Raw genomic sequence first — 26,499 nt, forward strand, 5'->3', positions numbered from 1 at the left:
AGGCTACTAGCTGCCTGGTACTCAGCACTCTATTGTCCCTCTAATCACTCTGACATCAATGCAATCAAACAATTCATGAGAGCCAATGAGCTCATATTGCTCAACATTTCTATAGGCTATGCAATTGTGTGAGAAAACAGAGTGATGGACTCTATGAATTTCTTCGGGATTGGTGTCCTGTCCACGGGACGATTGAGCTAGGCTAATGCGATTAGCATGAGGTTGTCAGTAACAAGACAATTTCGCAGGACATAGACATATCTGATATTGGAAGAAAGCTTAAATTCTTGTTAATCTAACTGCACTGTCCAATTTACAGTAGCTATTACAGTGAAATAATACCATGCTGTTGCTTGAGGAGAGTGCACAACTTTGAACATGAACATTAATTAATAAACAAATGATGCACATTTGGGCAGTTTTGATTCAACAATTTGAACAGAAATGCAATGGTTCATTGGATCAGTCTAAAACTTTGCACATACACCGTTGCCATCTAGTGTCCAAAATCTAAACTGCACCTGGGCTGGAATAATACATTATGGCCTTTCTCTTGCATTCCAAAGATGATACAAAAAAATACAAAGGAACGGTTGTTTTTTCTTTGTATTATCTTTTACCAGATCTATTGTGTTATATTCTCCTACATTCCTTTCACATTTCCACAAACTTCAAAGTGTTTCCTTTTCAAATGGTATGAAGAATATGCATATCCTTGATTCAGGGACTGAGCTACAGGCAGTTAGATTTGGGTATGTCATTTTAGGCGAAAATTGAAAAAAAGGGGCAGATCCTTAATATGTTAAAAAGAGGAGGATCCCATCAGCTTTCTCTAGGCTAGACCTACTATATTTATTTATCAATTTTCCTAATATTAACCACATTGCTTCTCTTTACAACAGGAGTATAACCTACCTGGCTGGCATGAAAATGAACCACGGGAAAAGTGGTTCATTTTCATTCGCTATTTAATTACATAGATGACAATTTTTTTTACACTGTCCCTGTTTCGAGATGGTGCATGATAATGTTCCCTTCTAAATAAAAACTAATTTCACACGTATATTATTTTGTATATGTAAAGACAAGATTAAATCAAGAATAGTGTGATGGGTGACATTATTAGCCTATCACTTGTGAATGATGCTCAATGGCAAGAAACACGCATGCATTTCTTCTACTTTTACTTTTCACACGCATGCATTTCTTTTACTTTTACTTTTCAAATCATAGTTGCACACCTCATGTAGCCTAGCCCATAGGCCTATATGTTATGATAAGGTTTGAATCACAACTAAAGTGGCCAAATATCTTCTTAAAATGAAGTGCATTAATCTGCTTTACACGGGTGTAGAGCCTAATTGGCATACATACACAGCGCGTGAGTTTTATGTTTTGGGCAGATCATTTTCACCATAAAAATACACCTTTATAATAAAAGCATTACATGCATAATTGCATTTGTGGTCACTTTTGAGAATGGTGTTTTCCTGCTACTGGAAAGTTCACACAGGAGTAATATAATTTTGTGAATGTATTTACTTTATATATATATATATATATATATATCAGAGGTGCTGCAGCACCCTACCTCCCCTATGCCATGATTGCTTTCCAACCCCAATGCAGCTCAGTGTAAACAAGCATAACGGTAGGGTCAAAATCTTCTGGCAATGCTGACACATTGGCTGTGAATCATAATCTCGGATTGGCTATGTTCAACCGTGTATTTACTGTTGGCTTCCATGACTGTATGGTGACAAGTGTTGGGGAGTAATGAACTACATGTAGTTCAACTAGTAATTTAACTACATTTTGCAGTAGCTAGGGGGTAGTTCAACTAAATTCAAATCTAGGTAGTGTTTTCAGTAGTTAATTACTATTTTGTCATAGAGCGGTGTAGACAGGAACCTTACAACTAGCCATGATTGGCTGAGATAACGGCTGGGCTGGACATGCCGAGAGATGAGTTCGGATTGGTCTGCCACGTAGCACGCTTCTGTCTATAACATGAGCTGTTCAGTATGTGTAGGTAATCCTTTCTAACGCGGCTAATTTGAAAGGTACCACGAAGAACTGCATAACTGTTTCTAATGCTCTCATTATTTGAACTGGCTAGCCAGCTAACTTGACATTTGTTAGCTAGCTAACAAGCTAGAAACTAATCAAAATATTGGTTAGAAAGTTGCTTTTAGTTGCCTGGTTTGCTAGATTGACATATACTAAATTCATTTTTAAACGGGTGGGTTTATTGGTGTTAAAATACACCAGTTATGCTATTTTGGACCACCAGGCTGCTGATGTCATGCATCCTGTCATTTTGTGTTTATACTTTTTCATAACGTCAACGGCAAGTTTGATGTCGGACGACAATAGAATGTTCATGATGTCACTGCGACAAGTGTCTGTAGACATATCGATAGAAGTAGTATAAACCAGTCTTTAGTCTTGAAATCTTTGGTTGTTTAGTACACTACCATACTCACTCTGAATAGCACATGGCCTCACATGTAAATCCTTAAGGCGATGGATTGGGATAAGGCTTAAGATGGTGTGAACAATGCTGAATGGGTGTAGACAAAGAAGAGCTCTCCAGTAGGTGTACCAAAACAAGGGCCATTTTCTCAAAAGTGGGGTTACAAGTTTCAAAGCAGAATTACTTTCCCATTGTCCCTCAACTGTAGTGCATGATATACAATTTTCTAGCTCTGTCTATACTTTTATCCAATGTAAAAAACACCATTTTATATATAAGACCGAATTGAGCCAGTTGGTCACATATTTTTCACTAAATTATTTAGATGTAGTGATGTCAGGTACATCGTATGGAGTGGACCAAAACGCAGCGGGAATGTGTATACTCATCTTCCTTTTTATTTCAGGGGAAACACCGTGATCACAAAAATAACACAAAAAACCAACGACACAGTCCTGTAAGGCTACTAGACTATACACGGAATAACCACCCACAAACACAAGAGAAAATAAACCCATATAAATATGGCCTCCAATTAGAAGCAACGACAACCAGCTGCTTCTAATTGGAGGTCGTTCCCAAAACTAACATAGAAATAGAACAACTAGAAATACGAACATAGAAATACAAAACATAGAACAATACCCAAAAAACCCCGACAATACGAAACAAACACACCCCTGCCACGTCCTGACCAAACTACAATAACAAATAACCCCTTTTACTGGTCAGGACGTGACAAGTGAACTACTTTTTCGAAATAACTTTTAACTCGTCTATCTTTTTCGTTGGGGTAGTTTATTGTAGCTTAACTTCTTTCGTTGTGAAGTAATTGGTAGCCTGGTAAAATATATTTTCAGAGTAGCTTCCCCAACACTGATGGTGAGTCCCTCTCTCTCTCGCGCTCTCTCTCTCTCTCATAGGAGATGGATTGGATCTGTAAGTCAGGATCTTTCATGAGCAGTATCTGTGACGAGGGGCCTGGAGCTGATCTACTGGCACTGGAAAACACCTCAGAGGGGACAAAAAGTGATTACTATGAAGACAGGACATCACAAGTGTTTAGTAATATCAGAATCACCTTTATTCGCCAAATCCATTTGCATGTCCATTAAAATAACATCAAATTGATCAGAAATACAGTGTAGACATTGTTAATGTTGTAAATAACTATTGTAGCTGGAAATGGCAGCTCTTTTAATGGAATATCTACATAGGCGTACAGAGGCCCAGCAACCATCACTCCTGTGTTCCAATAGCATGTTGTGTTAGCTAATCCAAGTTCATCAGTTTAAAAGGCTAATTGATCATTAAAAAACCCTTTTGCAATTATGTTAGCAGTGAAGAGGCAACTCTGGGATGCTGGCCTTGTAGGCAGACTTGCAAAGAAAAAGCCATATCTCAGACTGGCCAATAAAAATAAAAGATTAAGATGGGCAAAAGAACACAGACACTGGACAGAGGAACTTTGCCTAGAAGGCCAGCATCCCGGAGTCTCCTCTTCACTGTTGACGTTGAGACTGGTGTTTTGCGGGTACTATTTAATGAAGCTGCCAGTTGAGGACTTGTGAGGTGTCTGTTTCTCAAAATAGACACTCTAATGTACTTGGCCTCTTGCTCAGTTCTGCACCGGGGCCTCCCACTCCTCTTTCTATTCTGGTTAGAGCCAGTTTGCGCTGTTCTGATTTTGATTTGTTAAGTACAATGTAGGCATACTGACATTTAGAGCGGAAAATTTGTAACACAAACAAATCCATCGATTTTTTTGGGTGGTTGATGTACCAACACTCAAGCTGGGCAATGTTTGTGCAATGTCCACATGTAGCCTACACCTGTAAGGTGATCTAACAGCGCACACAAGGAGAGATGAGAACATGCCAGTTATAGAATATTTTGCTGTAGGTCAGCTGAGCTGACTGAATACCACAACATTCAACTTGCAGTAGTTGATATCATTTCCACAGTAATATGTATTTACATGTCATAATGAAACGTTGAAACTAAGTTGGAAGCTACTTTCGTAGCAAGGTGTTGTAGAACAAGTTTATTTTGAAAAACATTCCAGACACTGGCTCTTGCTATCTTGCCATAACTGATTTGACAGAGAAATATCAGCTAGATAGGATAGTCAGCTGCAACTATCACCAAGCTTTGCTATCTAGCTGCCGTCAGTTTGGCTAAACACAAGGTCAGCGCACGCTTTAGCCTACACAAAGAACTGAGAACTGAATTAGCTGACCATCTTGAGATGGTCAGTCAGGAAGGGAGAAGTCCTCAACTTAAAACGTTGTTCTCTCCATAGCAAAGATAACTTAGTTTGCCTCGCCGTACTAACTACTGCACTTGTTTGATGTGATTGAATGGCAAAGACACACCCAAGAAACACCTACATCAAACCACACCCCCAAGACAACTCTTGTTTGCCTCCAGTCATGGGCCAAATCTGGAAGTGTAGTTCTCCTTTAAAGGAGGCTATCCCCCATTTTGACGTGTAACTATTTTAGCAATACACTGTTTTTTGATATCCCAAGACATATCCCACATATTTAGATACTTTATAGGAAAATCATGTTATGCCATTTGCCCATAGGATCCCATTCAATTAAAAAAATACATCTGAAATACCTTATAACCCCACATATCCAAGTCCTAATATACCAATATTACCGAAAGACATTTGAGAAAGAACTTTATTCATAAGTCGCATGTATTATTATTTTTTAAATACATGCACGTAATTACAGTACTTATACCTATGCTAAAATAAGGGGTATTTTTGTCAATTGCATTAAGATCAGTGACTATTATTATGCAAGTCATTTGGGATCAGTGTTGGGATTAATTACTTGAAAAAGTAAAATATTACATATTACTTGTTACATTTAACGAAGTAACATGTTACTTTACAATTACAATTTACTTTGTCTGGAAAGTAATGCGTTTTATTTAAGCAATAAGGCCCAAGGAGGTGTCGTGTACCGCCAATATACCACAGCTAAGGGCTGTTCTTTCCTGGATACAACCATTAGCCATGGTATATTGGCCATATACCACAAACCCCTGGGGTGCCTTATTGCTATAATAAACTGGTTACTACCGTATTTTTTTTCATATCCGTGGTACACCGCAGATTTCAGACGATCAGCGTTCAGGTCTCAACCACCCAGTTTATTATACCCGTTATATTACTTTGCATTACTTTCATGAAAAAAATCTCAAAATCGCACACGGTTTGTCAGTCGGAGGGAGCAACGCGAGCCGCATGTGCTCTACCAACGATAGGCTACTTACTAACGCAGGTTTGATCATTAGTTTCTCCTTTCATCTGTGACGCTGCTTTCCTGTGCTAGTCTACAAGTGCTGCACTATCATATGGGCTGCTTAAGTAGCCATAGAATTAAATGAGAAAACAGTTGGATGGGAGAGCAAAGGGTAGTTGTAGATAGATACATTCTCCAGTAAGAGGTGCTGCCCAGCCGATTGTTTTTTGTCTGATAGTGGATTTAACATTGAAGAACTGACGTTGTTTGAATGGTAGAAATTCAACATATTTTATTCAAGGTTTGTCTATGTTGAAATTTAGTTACCACGAAGACATAATCCTGTGGTTCCAATTTCATTCTCAAATCCGCATTTGATTACTTTTTTCAAATCCAACGTAGTTTCCACGTAGATTTCATGTCACAATATGTTGACAAATTGCGTTGAAACAATGTTGATTCAACGAGTTGGTGCCCAGTGGAATCCAATCATGAATGCAAGGAAAGCGTTCATAAATGTAATACACTTCTGAAAATATATATCAACAAAGGTAAAAGCGAGAGTAGCTAGCTATACTGAACATGCAACAAGCGACAATTTCATTGATATTACTGAGTTACAGTTGATATGAGGAAATCAGTCAATTGAAACAAATTAACTGGGCCTTAATCTATGTATTTCACATGACTGGGAATACAGATATGCATCTGTTGGTCACAGATGCAGGCCTCCAATGGGCATCAGGATCTCATCACGGTATATTTGTGCATTCAAATTGACATCGATAAAATGCAATTGTGTTCGTTCTCTGTAGCTTATGCCTGCCCATACCATAACTCGACCGCCACCATGGGGAACTCATTGACGTTAGCAAACCGCTCACCCACATGACGCCATTCACGTGGTCTCCGGTTGTACGTACTGTTAAATTCTCTAAAACAACATTATGGTAGAGAAATTAACATTATATTCTCTGGCAACAGCTCTGGTGGACATTCTTGCAGTCAGCATGCCAATTGCACGCCTCCTCAAAACTTGAGACACCTGTGGCATTGTGTTGTGTGATAAAAATACGCATTTTAGAGTGGCCTTTTATTGTCTCCAGCACAAGGTGTACCTGTGTAATTTATTATAAATGTTAACTATTATTTAACTAGGCAAGTCAGTTGAGAACAAATTCTTATTTACAATGACGCCCTACCCCGACCAAACCCAGACGACGATGGGCCAATTGTGTGCCGCTCAATGGGACTCCCAATCACGGCCGGATGTGATACAGCCTGGATTCGAACCAGGGACTGTAGTGACGCCTCTTGCACTGAGATGCAGTGCCTTAGACCGCTGCGCCACTCGGGAGCCCTAATGATCACACTGTTTAACCAGATTCCTGATATGCTACACCTGTCAGGTGGATGGATTATCTTGGCAAAGGAGACAGGGATGTAAACAAATTTGTGCACAAAATTTGAGAGAAATATTACACTGCTCAAAAAAATAAAGGGAACACTAAAATAACACATCCTAGATCTGAATGAATGAAATAATCTTATTAAATACTTTTTTCTTTACATAGTTGAATGTGCTGACAACAAAATCACACAAAAATAATCAATGGAAATCTAATTTATCAACCCATGGAGGTCTGGATTTGGAGTCACACTCAAAATTAAAGTGGAAAACCACACTACAGGCTGATCCAACTTTGATGTAATGTCCTTAAAACAAGTCAAAATGAGGCTCAGTAGTGTGTGTGGCCTCCACGTGCCTGTATGACCTCCCTACAACGCCTGGGCATGCTCCTGATGAGGTGGCAGATGGTCTCCTGAGGGATCTCCTCCCAGACCTGGACTAAAGCATCCGCCAACTCCTGGACAGTCTGTGGTGCAACGTGGCGTTGGTGGATGGAGCGAGACATGATGTCCCAGATGTGCTCAATTGGATTCAGGTCTGGGGAACGGGCGGGCCAGTCCATAGCATCAATGCCTTCCTCTTGCAGGAACTGCTGACACACTCCAGCCACATGAGGTCTAGCATTGTCTTGCATTAGGAGGAACCCAGGGCCAACCGCACCAGCATATGGTCTCACAAGGGGTCTGAGGATCTCATCTTGGTACCTAATGGCAGTCAGGCTACCTCTGGCGAGCACATGGAGGGCTGTGCGGCCCCCCAAAGAAATGCCACCCCACACCATGACTGACCCACCACCAAAACCGGTCATGCTGGAGGATGTTGCAGGCAGCAGAACGTTCTCCACGGCGTCTTCAGACTCTGTCACATGTGCTCAGTGTGAACCTGCTTTCATCTGTGAAGAGCACAGGGCGCCAGTGGCGAATTTGCCAATCTTAGTGTTCTCTGGCAAATGCCAAACGTCCTGCACGGTGTTGGGCTGTAAGCATAACCCCCACCTGTGGACGTCGGGCCCTCATACCACCCTCATGGAGTCTGTTTCTGACCGTTTGAGCAGACACATGCACATTTGTGGCCTGCTGGAGGTCATTTTGCAGGGCTCTGGCAGTGCTCCTCCTGCTCCTCCTTGCACAAAGGCGGAGGTAGCGGTCCTGCTGCTGGGTGTTGCCCTCCTACGACCTCCTCCACGTCTCCTGATGTACTGGCCTGTCTCCTGGTAGTGCCTCCATGCTCTGGACATTACGCTGACAGACACAGCAAACCTTCTTGCCACAGCTCGCACTGATGTCCCATCCTGGATGAGCTGCACTACCTGAGCCACTTGTGTGGGTTGTAGACTCCGTCTCATGCTACCACTAGAGTGAAAGCACCGCCAGTATTCAAAAGTGACCAAAACATCAGCCAGGAAGCATAGGAACTGAGAAGTGGTCTTTGGTCACCACCTGCAGAACCACTCCTTTATTGGGGGTGTCTTGCTAATTGCCTATAATCTCCACCCGTTGTCTATTCCATTTGCACAACAGCATGTGAAATTTATTGTCAATCAGTGTTGCTTCCTAAGTGGACAGTTTGATTTCACAGAAGTGTGATTGACTTGGAGTTACATTGTGTCGTTTAAGTGTTCCCTTTATTTTTTTGAGCAGTGTATTTTTGTGCGTATGGAATATTTCTGGGATCTTTTATTTCAGCTCATTAAAAAAATGGGACCAACAGTTTACATGTTGCGTTGATATGTATGTTCAGTGTACATGCTAAAATGCCATAGTAAGGAGAGAGACTTGTGCCAGACAGTTCAACAACTTTCTTTAACTTTCAATCAATCAAATCCTTTTGTGCTTGACCAATCATACTTTATCGCCATGATCATAATAGAAAAATAAGATTACGTCCCAAATGGCACCCTATTCCCTACATGGTTCATTCCTTTTAACCAGAGCCCTATGGGACTATATATATATGCACTATATCGGGAATAGGGTGCCATTTGGGATGCAGTATAAAACAATCTATTATCGATCTTTAATCAGAAATGATCTCCATAGAGCTGTGGGGATTGGAAGCTGTGGAAGTCTATACTGGATGGGGAGCGCGGGGGCCGTGGGGTCTGAGGCGCAGTCCCAAACTCCAGGTTGTTGAGGTTCCCCTGGCTCCGCGAGCGAGAGAGGAGCAGAGAGGGTAGGTTGGTGTAGCGCTGGGCCTTTCTTCCTCCTTTTGATGACCATTTCCCACCTGAGAGGGGGAGGACCAACAAGGCATGTTTCATCAGTATTGGCATGCCATGGTCTACAGAAAGCGTCAGTGCTAACTTTTAATGAGAGGACACATGCAACCCATTAATTACAACAGCTCTACTCGAACTATACCAAACTACACCATTAGTGGATGAGACGGCTCAAACAACACCACCTACTATGTCTACTACATGCTCAAGAAATGGATTGACTAACTGTTGTGGTGGATGTGGTTATCCCTTTAGCTACAAGTGGAAACCACAGGAAGGCCACACAGTAAAAGCACTTACATGACTGCGAGCCTGGTTTGTTGAACACATCAGCATTGCCACTCCAGTAATGGGCTGCAAGCTTCCCATGGTAGTCCCTGATGTTAGTTCTGGCATCTGATCAAATGGGGAAGAAGATATTTTCTGTATATTGATACTTAGACATACAGTGAGCCCCAAAAGTATTGGGACAGTGACAATTTTTTGTTGTTGTTTTGGCTCTGTACTCCAACACTTTGAAATGGTACAATGACTATGAGGTTAAAGTGCAGACTGTCAGCTTTAATTTGAGGGTATTTTCACCTGATATGGATGAACATCATAGTGATTGTAGAATTTCAAATTCCAAGTGTTGGAGTACAGAGCCAAAACGACACAAAAATGTGTCACTGCCCCAATACTTTTGAAGCTCACTGTGCAAGACACTAGACTTTGAACATATCTATCTGACTTGCAATTATCCCAATAATTCATTTATTTCGATATAAATCCATTCATAACATGCAAAATAGCAAATAATATGATAGTGTATTCCCTAAATCCCGCTCACACACACACACAGTAGCCTAGATACTAGGCTAGAGGCAGTTCAGCTGGGCTCATACTGTAGGCCAGCAGCACTAATGTTTTTGAGTCGTATCTCAAACTGTCAGTGAGAGAACGGGAGTCAAGGACACATGAGCGACTTGCTCCTGTATCTGACGTTTTTTTAAAGAAGTACCTGTGGGGTGTCATTAAAACTAATCTCCACAGTGTGATGGGCGGGAGGTGGTGCGGTCTCTGGCTATTGGCCCCGTGTTTTCCCACAATGCTCATCACTGTTACACTCTTGTGTACGGAGGCTCTCAACTGGGAGGGGAGCCTCCACCACCACCAATACCTGAGAGCCTCATTAAGAAATAGCTTGTTGGCTAGCAGGAAGATGGGTTGAAAACTCCCCCTCCACTCTTCTTTTAACTTTCCTCTTTTCCTCCTCCATTCCCTTCCACAATGGAGCGGCTGAGTGAGAGGGAGGGAGAGAGAGGCCCCCAGGGACTCTGGAGAAAGGCGGCAGGTAATTATCTGAGATAACATGCAGTGGAGGAGAGGGAATTGTGCTTTTGAGAGGAGGGCGGGCAGAGAGAGAGCGACTGAGAGAAAGGTCAGCAGCTCCTCTATTCTTTCTGAAGGCAAATCAACAGCCTGTAATGCCTCTTCAGAATGAATGACACAGGATCCACTGATTTTAAAATGTCTCATTCTGTATTCAGGTTCTCTCCCTCTCTCTGCAGACGCATAGTTACCATCTGCCAGCCCTGCCAATCCAATCTGAATGAATAAGAGTGTGCTGTGTCTGCTTTGATTGCCATTTTGGGGCTGCTTGATGCAAAACAGCATTTAAACCTCTCATGACCATATGCAGACGAGGGGCAAGTCCCCCCCTGTCCATGTAATCTTATTAATTGTGATCTAAAAGGAAAAACTGATCCTAAATCAGCTCTCTTACTCCGAGATGCTTAATACATACAGTCCAAGGGTAAGCAATATGTCCATTGGTATAGTTTCAGAACGGAATGCCAAAAAGTCAATCTATTGGATAATATTATATAAACATGAGTATCATGAAGATCATCCTGTCTGTGTAATTGATGCAAATTGCTGTTATTTGTTGATTGACTGTGAATATGATACATTTACAATAGTTGGGTAAAAAAACTGTAAATTCAGTCAGAGTACTTATTTCCCCCCACAAATGTACATGATACTGTAGATGTACATATCTGTGTAAACCAAGCAATTATAAAGCAGTTTAAATGAGGTAGAGGGCCCACAGAGGTTGTTTTCTCGCTCACACAGAGACAGTAATGGATGTGTAACTGACTCTGTTCATTACCGACAGTTTCCTCCTACTGACACTCCCTTGCAGCTCTGGTAAACAAGAGTTAGACGACTACTGCTGCGTGTCTGTCTGCAGAGACTCAACTATCAGTGCCTTCAGAAAGTATTCACACCCCTTGACTTTTACCACATTTTGTTGTGTTACAAAGTGGGTTTAAAATGGATTTAATTGTTGTTGTTTTTTTTGTCAAAGACCTACACAAAATACTAACATTTGTAAAAACAATTATGAAAAATAAAATGCTAATATATCTTGATTAGATAAGTATTCAACCCCCTGAGTTAATATACACTATATATACAAAAGCATGTGGATACCCCTTCAAATTAGTCGATTCAGCTATTTCAGCCAGATCCGTTGCTGACAGGTGTATAAAACAGAGCGCACAGTCATGCAATCTACATTGACAAACACTGGCAGTAGAATGGCCTTACTGAAGAGCTCAGTGACTTTCAACGTGGCACTGTCATAGGATGCCACCTTTCCAACAACTTAGTTCGTCAAATTTCTGCCCTGCTAGACTGCCCTGGTCAATTGAAAGTGCTGTTATTGTGAAGTGGAAATGTCTAGGAGCAACAACGTCTCAGCCGCGAAATGGTAGGCCACACAAGCTCACCAAATGGGACTGGCGAGCGCTGAAGCGCATAAAAATCGTCTGTCCTCGGTTTCAACACTCACTACCGAGTTCCAAACTGCCTCGAAGCAACGTCAGCACAAGAACTGTTCATCGAGAGCTTCAGACGCACACAAGCCTAAGATCACCATGCACAATGCCAAGAGTTGGCTGGAGTGGTGTAAAGCTCGCCGCCATTGGACTCTGGAGTAATGGAAACGAGTTCTCTGGAGTGATCTGGCAGTCCGACGGACCAATTTGGATTTGACGGATGACAGGAGAACGCTACCTGCCCCAATGCATAGTGACAACTGTAAAGTTTGATGGAGGAGGAATAGTGGTCTGGGGCTGTTTTTCATGGTTCGGGCTAGGCCCCTAAGTTCCAGTGAAAAGAAATCTTAACGCTACAGGATACAATTACATTCTGTGCTTCCAACTTTGTGGCAACAGTTTGGGGAAGGCCCTTTCCTGTTTCAGCTTGACAATGCCCCCGTACACAAAGCGAGGTCTGTACAGAAATGCTGTGTCGGGAAGAGTGTGGAAGAACTTAACTGGCCTGCACAGAGCTCTAACCTCAATCCCATCGAACACCTTTGGGATGAATTGGAATGCCGACTGCGAGCCAGGCCTAACCGCCCTACATCAGTGCCCAACCTCACTAATGCTCTTGTTGCTGAATGGAAACAAGTCCCCACAGAAATGTTCCAACATCTGGTGTAAAGCTTTCCCAGAAGAGTGGAGGCTGTTATAGCAGCAAAGGGGGGACCAACTCCATATTAATGCCCATGATCTTGGAATGAGATGTTCAACTAGCAGGTGTCCACATACTTTTGGTAATGTAGTGTATGTTAGAATCCCCTTTAGCAGCGATTACAGCTGTAAATCTTTATGTCTCTAAGAGCTTTCCACACCTGGAGTGTGCAACATTTGCCCATTATTATTTTCAGAGTTCTTTAACTCTGTCAAATTAGTTGTTGATCACTGTAGGATAACCATTTTCAGGTCTTAACTTAGATTTTCAAGCAGAAAAAACTAACTCGGCCACTCAGGAACGTTCACTTTCTTCTTGGTAAGCAACTCCAGTGTAGATTTGGCCTTGTGTTTTAGGTTATTGTCCTGCTGAAAGGTGAATTCATCTTTCAGTGTCTGGTGGATAGCAGAATGAACCTCCTCTAGTATTTTGCCTGTACTTAACTCCATTCCGTTTATTTTTTATCCTGAAAAACTCCCCAGTCCTTAATGATTACAAGCATACCCATTACATGATGCAGCCACCACTATGCTTGAAAATATGGAGAGTGGTACTCAGTAATGTGTTATATTGGATTTGCCCCAAACATAACAAGCTAAAAACGCTGCTGCTTCTTTATGGGACCAAACTCTTTCAAAACGTTTTAAAGAGATCGGCCCATAAATGGAGGCAGCTGAAGTCTGAATAGCATGAGGGTGAGAGACAGTCAATTGACAGTCATGTCGGGGAATGTTTGGCGAGTAATCTGGCTAGCCTAGCTATACATTTAGCTGGCTATCTACCTTGAAAGGCAATAACAGAAAAACCTAACTGCTTAAAGATATGGACTCTGGTAGAAATCTACGCAGTCGTGAGAAAAGCATGGAGCCGAATTTATCAAAGAAAGAAAGTGCCAATAGCATGGCTAATCTCATGACGGAGATAAGGTGTCTAGGTACAAAAATAAAAAAGAAGATGGATGAAATGAAGCTTAGTATTGAAAAAGGAATGAAAAGTAAAGTTGATAATCATATAGTTTTGCTGACTCAACTAGAGAATAATAACAAGCAGCTACAATACCACAGCTCTTAAAGTTGGATGTCTGGAGTCCCGTGTAGAATTCCTAGAATCTGGGAGAATAGGTGCTGCCAAAACAACAAAGTTCTATCATGGTTGCAGGACTTCCAGCTCATGAAAACGAGGACCTAATCTCCAAGGTGAACCAGTTGACGTCAGTAGGCCTTAGGCTGCGAAACAGAGGTGATTGCAGTTGAGAGGATGAGGGACAGAGGTAAAGGTCCCGGGGTTGTGAAGGTGGAGTGACGGTCCGTGAAGGAAAAAGTGACTCTGTTATGAAAAAAAACGAAGCTGCGAGGCCATCCTGATTATGACAAAGTCTTCCTTTGATCAGCCAAGTCCCACATTGATCGCCTTCTAGAACTGAACTTCAAGAAGCTGCTGAGGGAAATACCAGGAGGAAAGGATTATTTCGTCATGGGAAGCGGATGGGTCATGAAACGAGATCAACCAGAGGGACAATGTGGACAAGGATATGGGGTGGACAGACCTACTACATACTGAGGAGCTTCCCATCCCCTACGAGATTCGATTTCAATTGCGCATTGGAATGTTAACGGATGGACTACCTTGAACAATAAATTACGAATAACGATACTAAAATCCTTAAACCCAGATAATATCTCAATAAATGAAAAGCATTTGCAAGAAACTATTGATATTGAAGGGTATGTATGGCATCGACTCAACATAAAAACTAATGTGAAAGTCCCCAGGGGCTCTGCGGGAATGGGAATATGTGTTAGGTTTGATATAATGAATGCGTATAAAATTGAAATGATCAATAAAGCCATAGAAGGAATTATTGGTTTGTGCTTTGAACATAGGGAGTCAGATTATTGTTTTATTGTGCTTTCATGCTATTTGCCACCTGAACAGTCCACATGGGGTAGAGATGCATCCTCCCCCTATAGTAATTTGTTAAGTCAAGTATACCTATATACAGAAGCATATGCTATTTACATACACTACCGGTCAAAAGTTTTAGAACACCTATTCTCATTAGTTGTTCTTTATTTTGACTATTTTCTACATTGTAAAATAATAGTGAAGACATCAAACCTATGAAATAACACATATGGAATCATGTAGTAGCCCAAAAAAGTGTTAAACAAATCAAAATATATTTTATATTTGAGATTCTTCAAATAGCAATCCTTTGCCTTGACGACAGCTTTGCACACAATTTGCACAACCAGGTACTATGTCCATAACAGAGCAGAATGTTACTTTTTAGATGTCCACAAGTTTGCACCTATACCTGCATAACTGGGGACATGGGCTGGGAACCCTGTGAGGTGAGATGGAAGGTGTGTATGGTGAGACTTTGGAATAGACTGCTGGACATGCCAACTGCCAGAATAGATAGTCAAGTTTTTCAATGGGATCTATCCATAGGTGGAGCCTGGGAAATTGAAATGTCTGACCTTTCAACAGTCTGACTGTGAACATCTGTACGAAAACCAAATTAAGGGAGACATAGATATGATTAAAAAACAACTGTTGATGCAATATGAAAAAAATGGGTGGAGGAGATTAATCATAAACCCAAATTGAGAACCTTTTGTTTGATTAAGGGTGCATTTGTGTGTGAGAGATATGTTATGTATAACCTACCTAAAAGCAAGAGATCGCTATGTGCACAGGTAAGATCAGGGATATTGCCTCTGCGTATTGAAACAGGTCGGTATTGTGGTGAAATGGAAGAGGAAAGCCTATGTAACTATTGTGACCTCGAAGAAATAGAGAATGAAAGTCATTTTATCCTCTATTGCCCTTTCTACCACAATATACGCTTGCTCTTATTCCAGAAAGCACACCAGATATACCCTGGCATTCTGTGGCTGAGCGATGAGGAGAAACTGAAATGGTTTTTTGTCCATTGTGTATTTCCGTTTGCGGAATATTTATATAAAGCCTGGACTAAAAGAAAAAGGGCTACCTATAATACAATTTTTAGCTTCTATGTGGTAAATGGCACATGTGTATATAGATTGTCTCCCATAAGAATCTTCTCTTTGTGCCAGACTGGGTTTAAATGCAATCTGTTTCTTTTTCTGTATTTATTTATCTGTATATGTTATGTATGTTATGTATGTTATGTATGTATGTATGTATGTATGTATGTATGTATGTATGTATGTATGTATGTATGTATGTATGTATGTATGTATATTATTTTACTGCTCTAGGGATATAATACTTTTTTGGATAAACTTATTTACTATTATGTATTGATTTTTACATTACATCTTTTCACTATTTATGTGATGTGCAATGCAGAGAACACCGGAAGAAGAATTATAATTTAATATCCACAGTGAATTATTGTAATGTTTGTTTATTTGTCAATTAATCCCATAAGGGATTGTGTGCCAATTGGTGATTTGACACAAAAATAAAATGTAATTCATTCATTCAAAATGTAATTCATGCTTTGCCACATTTTTGGCAGTATTATTTTAGTGCCTTGTTGCAAACAGGATACATGTTTTGGAATAGTTTTATTCTAGACAGGCTTCCTTCATTTCACTCTGTCAATTAGGTTAGTATTGTGGAGAAACTACTGTGTGATTGATCCATCCTCAGTTTTCTCCTATTACAGCCATTAAACTCTGTTTTAAAGTCACCATTGGCCTCATGATGAAATCCATGAGCAGTTGCTTTCCTCTCCGGCAACTTAGTTAGGAAGGACGCTTGTATCTTTGTAGTGACTGGGTGTATTGATACACCATCCAAAGTGTAAGTAATAACTTCACCATGCTCAAAGGGATATTCAATGTCTGCTTTTTACATTTCTTACCAATCTACCAATAGGTGCCCTTCTTTAGAAGGCATTGGAAAACCTCCCTGGTCTTTGTGGTTGAATCTGGGTTTGGAATTCACTGCTCAACTGAGGGACCTTACAGATAATTGTATTTGTGGGGTACAGAGATGAGCACTATTATTGCACACAGAGTGTTATAAACTTATTATGTGACTTGTTAAGCACATTTTTACTCCTGAACTTATTTAGGCAAGCCATAACAAAGGGGTTTAATACGTATTGACCCAAGACATTTCAGCTTTTCATTTTTTATTAATTAATATATATATATATATATATATATATATATATATATATATTCCACTGACATTATGGGGTATTGTGTGTAGGCCAGTGACAAAAAAACGAAATGTAATCAATTTTAAATTCAGGCTGTAACAAAACAAAATGTGGAAAACGTCAAGGGGTGTGAATACTTCCTGAAGGCACTGTGTGTATGGTGAGGTCGAGAGCTCAGGTTTAAACAAACAAATGAAGTTGGACTAACTGTTCCTTCACTTTGAATCAAATCATCCTTCGCTACGGTTACGCAGTATCTTTGCTTACAGTTTTCAAAATAAAAGCCTATTGTTAAAGGTTGGAGTGTTGAGTCTTGTCCAACAGGGGTGGAATAGGGACAGAGGATTTAGAGGCCGATGTTAAAATTACATTATTCAAACATTTCTCCCAGGAGACTGTGTGTGTCACTTCTTTGGTCCTTTCGAAGACAGAATCAAGGGAAAAAAATCACCAATTTGCATAGAGGCATAGGGTTCAGACAAATTGGGTGCATGTTTGCAACACACCATTGCTAAACCAGGAGTAGGCAATCCTGTTCCTGGAGTGCTGCAAGCAGTGCAGGATTTTGTCCCAACTAGGCACCACACTGAGCTACTTAGCTAATTGATCAGTTCAGTGATTGTCTAAATTCAACATATAATATTGATACAGTGAGGGAAAAAAGTATTTGATCCCCTGCTGCTATTGTATGTTTGCCCACTGACAAAGAAATGACCAGTCTATAATTTTAATGTTAGGTTTATTTGAACAGTGAGAGACAGAATAACAACAAAAATATCGAGAAAAACGCATGTCAAAAATGTTATAAATTGATTCGCATTTTAATGAGGGAAATAAGTATTTGACCCCCTCTCAATCAGAAAGATTTCTGGCTCCCAGGTGTCTTTTATACAGGTAACGAGCTGAGATTAGGAGCACACTCTTAAAGGGAGTGCTCCTAACCGCAGCTTGTTACCTGTATAAGAGACACCTGTCCACAGAAGCAATCAATCAATCAGATTCCAAACTCTCCACCATGGCCAAGACCAAAGAGCTCTCCAAGGATGTCAGGGATAAGATTGTAGACCTACAAAAGGCTGGAATGGGCTACAAGACCATCGCCAAGCAGCTTGGTGAGAAGGTGACAACATTTGGTGCGATTATTCGCAAATGGAAGAAACACAAAAGAACTGTCAATATCCCTCAGCCTGGGGCTCCATGCAAGATCTCACCTCGTGGAGTTGCAATGATCATGAGAACGGTGAGGAATCAGCCCAGAACTACACGGGAGGATCTTGTCAATGATCTCAAGGCAGCTGGGACCATAGTCACCAAGAAAACAATTGGTAAGACACTACGCCGTGAAGGACTGAAATCTTGCAGCGCCCGCAAGGTCCCCCTGCTGAAGAATACATATACATGCCCGTCAGAAGTTTGCCAATGAACATCTGAATGATTCAGAGGACAACTGGTGAAAGTGTTGTGGTCAGATGAGACCAAAATGGAGCTCTTTGGCAACAACTCGCCGTGTTTGGAGGAGGAGGAATGCTGCCTATGACCCCAAGAACACCATCTCCACCGTCAAACATGGAAGTGGAAACATTATGCTTTGGGGGTGTTTTTCTGCTAAGGGGACAGGACAACTTCACCGCATCAAAGGGACGATGGACGGGGCCATGTACCATCAAATCTTGGGTGAGAACATCCTTCCCTCAGCCAGGGCATTGAAAATGGATCGTGGATGGGTATTCCAGCATGACAATGACCCAAAACACACGGCCAAGGCAACAAAGGAGTGGCTTAAGAAGAAGCACATTAAGGTCCTGGAGGTTCGAGTTGCCAAACGTCAGCCTCGAAACCTTAATTACTTGGAGAAGATCTGCAAAGATGAGTGGGACAAAATCCCTCCTGAGATGTGTGCAAACCTGGTGGCCAACTACAAGAAACGTCTGACCTCTGTGATTGCCAACAAGGGTTTTGCCACCAAGTACTAAGTAATGTTTTGCAAAGGGATCAAATACTTATTTCCCTCATTAAAATGCAAATCAATTTATAACATTTTTGACATGCGTTTTTCTGGATTTTTTTGTTGTTATTCTGCCTCTCACTGTTCATATAAACCTACCATTACAACTATAGACTGATCATTTCTTTGTAAGTGGGCAAACATACAAAATCAGCATGGGATCAAATACTTTTTTCCCCCACTGTATGTGTCAACATTCTGAATTGTAATTGGTTGCATTCTACCATCGGATCATACTGCGATATGATTGGTTAAGACCACCCAGGTCGTGAGGTCATTTTTTCCAGTTGATCATGGCCGGAGACACATGAACATGCCAGTTATAGCTAGCTAAAAAAGAGCTACGTTTAGAAAGATCCTGTCGTACTGCATTTTATTATTTTGTACAAAGAGTGCAAAACAAGACAAGACACCTGGTCTTCCAGGTTGGTTAAATCAAAAACATGAAGTGCCTGCGTGCAAAACAATGCACGGTGTCAGAGTAAAAGGACTAAAAGATGGATTTTGCTGGAGTTCCTTCACCTCGAATGGACTGGGGGTCTACAAACTTACCCGATGCATGGCGTAAGTTCAAAACAGTATGTGGAACTAATGTTCACGGGTCCTCTGAAGGAAAGAGGAGAGGAGGAAAAGTGCAGCTACCTTCTCCTGTGGATCGGTGAAAAAGGGAGAGATTTACGCCACATGGTCATTTACTGAAAACATTCTACGATTGTTTTGAAGCATATGTTTGTGCCAAAGACCAATACGATGTCTGTTAGGTACAAATTCCATGAGAAAGTACAGGGAGCTAGCGAATCGTTTGAACAGTTTGTGACTGAGCTGCGTCTGCTTGTGAAAGACTGTGATTATGCAAACAAGGATGAGATTGGTCAGGGACCATATTGTATTTGGAATATACTCACCGCGAGTGAGAGAAACTTTTGAATGTTGGATCTGCGCTAACGCTGGACAATGCTGATGTTTTTACAGGAATAGAACTATTCCCAGGAGAATGTACCATTCACCTTGACCCAGACGCAACCCCAGTGGTCTACCCACTGAGAAAGATTCCCCTTGCTCTCCGAGCCCATCTGAAGAAAGAGACGTAGAGCAATCTGACATCGTCACCAAGGTTACAGAACCGACAGATTGGGTAAACGCGTTAGTGCTGGTGGAGAAACCATGCACAGACAAGCTCAGAGTATGTCTCGACCCAAGGGACTTGAACAAGGCTATCAAACGCCCCCGTTACCCCTTACCGACGCTAGATGGCATCACACACAAGCTAGCGGGAGTACGCTACTTCAGTGTCATGGACGCCAGATCAGGCTACTGGGCTATCAAGCTCACAGAAGAGTCATCTAAGGTCACAACGTTCAACACACTGTTTGGAGGATACAGGAAACAGTGCTTGGCATGGTCAACTACTTAGCCAAGTTTGCACCCAGCCTCTCCAATTCTAATGCAACCCTGCGTCAGCTGCTAAAGCAGTCCAGTGAGTTCCTCTGGGACAAGCAACACGACATTGCTTTCCAGAATGTGAAAGACTTGATCACGAGAGACCAGGACCAATCCTTGCCTACTATGACCCCAACAAAGAGCTCAGACTCCAAGTGGACGCGTCAAAGTATGGACTAGGTGCAGTGCTACTGCAAGAAAAAAAGCCCATCGACTACACTTCCAAATCTTTCACAGACTGAAATCAGCTACGCTCAAATCAAAAAGGAGCAGTTCGCCATTCTGTTCAGATGTAAGCATTTCCATTTATTACGTCTATGGATGACAAGTCATTGTGGAATCCGGCCACAAGCCCCTCGAGTCAATTATGAGGAAACCGCTAGCCGCAGCCCAGCCAAGGCTAGAGAGAATGATCCTTCAACTACAAAAATACGACTTCACAATCACTCACAGTCCCGGCAAAGACATCCCTGTCGCAGACACACTCTCCAGGAAGTGTCTTACCTACAAGGACAGCAGCCTCAGTGAAGGCATGGACATGCAGGTGCACACTGTGTACAACAACTTACCAGTTAGTGACACAAAACTGAAGGAGATCAGAGCAGAAACAGAAAATGACACAACTCACACAGCTGAGGAAAGTCATACAGGATGGATGGCTTAAGGAGAGGAGAAAATGCCCTCCGAGCGTCTCAGAGTTCTGGAACCATCGTGATGAACGATCACAGATCAACGGAATCATTTTCAAAGGAGAGAAAATCATCAATCCTGCCAGTCTCAGAGAATAGGTTTTGACAAAGATCCATGCTGGACACATGGGCATGGAAAAGTGCAGACAGAGAGCACTGGGCATTTTGTTTTGGCCCATGTGTGTGCAAACAAATAGAGGACATTGTTGGTAAATGCCCCACCTGTCTTGAACAACGCCCTCAAACACCAAAGAGCCAATGTTACCTCACTGTATCCCAGACTGACCCTGGCAGGTAATGGAAACCGATCGGTTCACTTGGAACAACGAGGACTACAACGTAACAGTGGACTACTACAGCAGATACTTCAAACTTGACAAGCCTCACAGCAGAACATTTACAGCTGTGATCCACAAGTTGAAAGCAGCCTTTGCCAGGCATGGCATTGTAGAGACTGTAATATCTGACAATGGCCCCTGTTACAAATCAAATGAGTTTGAATCCTTCACAAAAGCATGTGAGTTCACACACATCACCACAAGCCCACATTACCCTCAAAGTAATGGCCTTGTTGAAAAATCTATGCAGATTGCATGGACAAAGCAAATGCAGACAAGAGAGACCCCTACTTCCGTCTCCTTGAATACCGCAACACTCCAGTTGACAACTTCAAATCACCAGCCCAGCTGTTGAGGAGCCGCAAACTTCGCTCAATCCTTCCCAGCACCAACCAGCAGCTGCAACCTGAAGTCATCAGCTACAGGGAAGTCCATGCAAAACGTGCACAGAAACAATAACACCAAAAGCGATCCTACAAAAGGTCAGCTAGACCACTGCCACCACTGAACGACGGAGAGTTAGTTAGAATTCAGGAGCATGGCCTCTGGAAGCTAGCAGCCGTCATCCAGTCAGCTGACACTGAACGTTTATATCACGTCCGCACCGCAGAAGGAGCGGTGTACTGCCGCAATTTTTGTCACCTACTGAACATAAAAGAACAACACACTGACGAGATTAACTGTTCCCCTGAAAGAGAACGTGAGGGAGTAAGTATTGAGTCATTTTCCCTTCAAAGATTACGTGAAGGACTAAGTATTGAGTCATTGTTTCAGAGTCTGTTATGTTGATGCAGTTGGTGCAGTATGCAGAATAAATAGTTACTTACCTTGAGTTCAAACTACAGAGCATGTATTGGTTGCATTCAACTGTCGTATCATACTGTGATATGATTGGTTAAGACCACCCAGGTCGTGAGGTCATTTCTTCCAGTTGATCTTGGCCAGAGACACATGAACATGCCAGTTATAGCTAGCTAATAAAGAGCTACGTTTAGTAAGGTCCTGTCAAACTGCATTTTATTATTTTGTACAAAGAGTGCAAAACACGACACAACACACCTGGTCTTCCAGGTTGGTTAAATCAAAAACATGAAGTGCCTGCGGCACTCCAGGACCAGGGTTGCCTATCCCTGAGCTAAACTGTCACACAGCAACAGGAGCACTTGACTGACAGGCCAAACGCCCATCCTCCCTCCCTCCCTACCTCGCCTCAATCTCATTGACTCTGAAAGACACAAAAAAGGGATTTGTAGAGGGGGGTCCTTGGCAGAGAGAGACCAGACTCATTATTCTCATTGGCCATATGGAAACATGCTTTTGTGTACAGAGAGAGTGTCTGAAGACAGCGACGCTGAGGGCCTGTGTGTCTGGGTGAATGGTACAGGCTGACTCTAAGCATATGGCTGTCTATACTGGCAGGAGGGTTCCACAAACAAGGCCTCTGACCTGGCACACCACCACAGGGATCCTGCAGATTTGGTCCCGAGTCCCAAATGCCACCCTATTCCCTATATAGTGCACTACTTCTGGCCAGGGCCTAGAGGAAGGGCCCATATGGCTCTGGTCAAAAGTAGTGCACTATATAGGGAATAGGGTACCATTTGCGACGCAAGCCTTGATCATGAATTGCTCCACTGGGCTTCATAGCTTGGTTAGACGCATTAGAGCCAATATGTACTTATTGGCCTCTCCTTTTGCGAGTTGGCTCGGCAGCGTCTAGCCGTGTCATCTGATGGAGGAGTTTGGTGCTTTGTTTCAGCTCTAACCAAGGTCATTTGGGATGCGGTATTCTTTAGATTGGCTTTCAGACAAGCCTTGAATGCATGATCTGCATCCAGCCTTCTCTCGCAGAGTCTGAACCCATATGTCATATCCTGTGTGCAATACGCATTTTAAACACTTTACAGCAGCTACAATGTAACATATGTGCAAGAACAGTAGTTGTAGGCAAACAGTTGTAGGAACGTGTTTCTGGTGTGTGTTTATAGTCTGATATGGTAAAGATATCAGAAAGATGTGCTGCATTATGATTAGAACAAAAGTAGAGTAAACGAGTCAGGTTGGTGTAATCACTTACTGTAGATGTTGATCAGGAGCTGGATGATGTGGTGGTGTCCGTGTATAGAGGCCAGGTGAAGCGCTGTGTAGCCCTACAGTCCCAAACAAAACAATCAGTGGTATGAACTCAAATCCCATTTTGCTCATGCTGTGTCATAAAATCCAAACATGTGTTACTATGAGTGGGGATCTTAGAGCACAAGGTCTGTGGGAAGTGCTTTGGAATATGGATTGTGAACGGCAGAGTAAAGTATTTGTAACCGGTATGTCTCTCATTCTGTCTATCTGCATCAGTCTGAATGGTTCTATCTGTACATTCTGATATCATCACTAACCAAATGACATTTCCTGCTTTGAAGTGTGAGGAATCTTTGTATTTACTCTGTCTAATGTGGGCTACTACACTTGACTCACATCGAGTCATTCTCTGGCATCATTATCATACAAACACAGTGCTCAGAAACTTGAAAGTTGTTTTCTTTGTCAGAGAGAAGTTAAGTGACAACAGGGTGAGAATTTGATGTCAGTATTGATAGAGTAATGGGTCTTTATGAGGCGCTGGAACACAGTCATGCTAAACTCTTATCACAACAGAGACTTATACTGGGCCCGGGGAGACTCTTTGATCCAGAGTACATCTAGAGAGCTATCAGACAAGCTGAAACACTGTACTGTCACTTTATTTCCTCTGTTTCTTTCTTGTCACTTTCTTTCCAAATGGGTCTTAAATACATTTATCCAATTGTCCACTGAAAATAAGTGTGGATGGATGACTGCAAAGTGATAGGATCGATTTTGAGCAGATTAATATGCTGTACATAAACTTAATGCACTTAACATACTGTACTGTATGAGTATGTATTGTGAGGTCTACATTTGTATGGGTATTAAAGACATGCTCCGGTACTTTGGCGACTAAGTATGTTTTACACCTCTGCTTTGGGCTGGATGTGTCAATGTGTAGTTCATACATGCAGAATTACTGTCTTAACTCAATTAGCCACAAAATCCCTAGTTTGAAAGCAACTGTTTTCATGAAGTTGTGCCGCGTCATTTTCCCTACATTTCCCCCCACATGGGCCAGCCCCCTAGCAATTCAAGTTCAAGCCAATGAGCTCCAGCCCCTCCCATTTGAGTGACAACTAGTTAGAGGCCTGCCCAGCTTTATCCAATGAGGTTGCAAGGTGGGCCCAACGGCTCAGTAGACCCAGCAGAGAGAGAAAGAGCAATGACGTGATGCACATATATGCACATATGTGACATGGTTAGAGCTGTTGCGGTGACTGTATTACCACCACACCAGCAGTCATGACCGCAGTAAAATTCTACGTGACCGTTGAGTCAAGGTAATCTCCTCTTATGCACTCTGGACATCATCAGGTCGCTAATGGCCTGGTACTCAGGGCTCTATTGTCCCTCTAAATGACCTCAGTCATCAATGCAAATGCGATTGAAAATCACATCAAACACTTATCATCAAAACAGTATGTACTGTTAAAAACTCACCTTACTGTGATTGATCAATTTGAAGAAAGATGTTCAATAACGGGTTAAAACTGAGTGGAAAACATGGTCGTTGTGGATGTTGTTGTAAAGCCTAACACAAGGAAATTGACAGCGCTTTCTAAGGTGATGATTCCTTCAAAACATCCATATTAGAGCTTATGGATAAAGCATAGGCCTATATACAGTGCATTTGGAAAGTATTCAGACCCCTTTACTTTTTCCACATTTTGTTACGGTACAGCTTAATTCTAATATGGATTAAATGTATTATTTTGTATTATAATGACAAAGCAAAAACTGTTTTTTTAGGAATTGTTGCTAATTAATTTAAAATAAAAATAGAAATACCTTATTTACATAAGTATTCAGAACCTTTGCTATGAGACTCGAAATTGAGCACAGGTGGAACCTGTTTCCCTTGATCATCTTTGAGATGTTTCTACAACTTGATTGTGGTCAATTAGATTGATTGGACATGATTTGGAAATGCACACACCTCGTCTATTTAAGGTCTCACAGTTGACAGTTCATCTGTGGAGATGGGAGAACATTCCAGAAGGACAACCATCTCTGCAGCACTCCACCAATCAGGCCTTTATGGTAGAGTGGCCGGACGGAAGCCACTCCTCAGTAAAAGGCCCATGACAGCCCACTTGGAGTTTACCAAAAGGCACCTAAAGACTCTCAGACCATGAGAAATACAATTCTCTGGTCTGATGAAACCAAGATTGAACTCTTAGGCTCGAATGCCAAGCATTACGTCTGGAGTAAACCTGGCACCATCCCTACGGTGAAGCATAGTGGTGGCAGCATCATGCTGCGGGGATGTTTTTCAGCGGCAGGGACTGGGAGACTAGTCAGGATCGTGGGAAAGATGAACGGAGCAAAGTACAGAGAGATCCTTGATGAAAACCTGCTCCAGAGCGCTCAGAATCTAAGACTGGAGCGAAGGTTCACCTTCCAACAGGACAACTACCCTAAGCACACAGCCAAGACAACACAGGAGTGGCTTTGGGTCAAGTCTCTGAATGTCCTTGAGTGGCCCAGCCAGAGCCCGGACTTGAACCCAATCTAACATCTCTGGAGAGAACTGAATAGCTGTGCTATTTTCAAAATGTGGAAAAAGTCAAGGGGTCTGAATACTTTTCGAATGCACTTTATATTCAATTGATTTATACAACTTTTTAAAATGTAGATGTTCCAAAGGCACTCATCAGCGGCTTGTATTCGTTGAGGCCTGGCGATGCTAAACGTGTTTATGTTAATTAACTGTCAATTTAACATGAGATCGGCATTCTTTTGCATGACAATAATCGTCTGACAAAATGTCATGACCACCACAGCCCTAGACATAGCACGCAGTTTTCTGGGACCACTTTTGGCTCGTGAGTGCTACTTTCAGAACTACTGGCTA

General features: G+C 41.9%; 1 long non-coding RNA gene across 1 annotated transcript; it reads right to left on the reverse strand.

Moving 5' to 3' along the window:
• Positions 1-8,930: 8,930 nt before the first annotated feature.
• LOC145861077 (uncharacterized) lies at positions 8,931-23,809 on the reverse strand. The gene is made up of 3 exons (XR_014380840.1): positions 23,599-23,809; positions 9,666-9,761; positions 8,931-9,373 (listed from the first exon to the last, which is right to left on the reverse strand). It is a non-coding gene; the product is annotated as an uncharacterized LOC145861077 (long non-coding RNA).
• Between the last annotated feature and the right edge of the window lie 2,690 nt (positions 23,810-26,499).

The sequence above is a fragment of the Salmo salar genome, chromosome 16 (genome assembly GCF_965601325.2).
Source record: "Salmo salar chromosome 16, fSalSal1, whole genome shotgun sequence".
Lineage (NCBI taxonomy): Eukaryota > Metazoa > Chordata > Actinopteri > Salmoniformes > Salmonidae > Salmo > Salmo salar.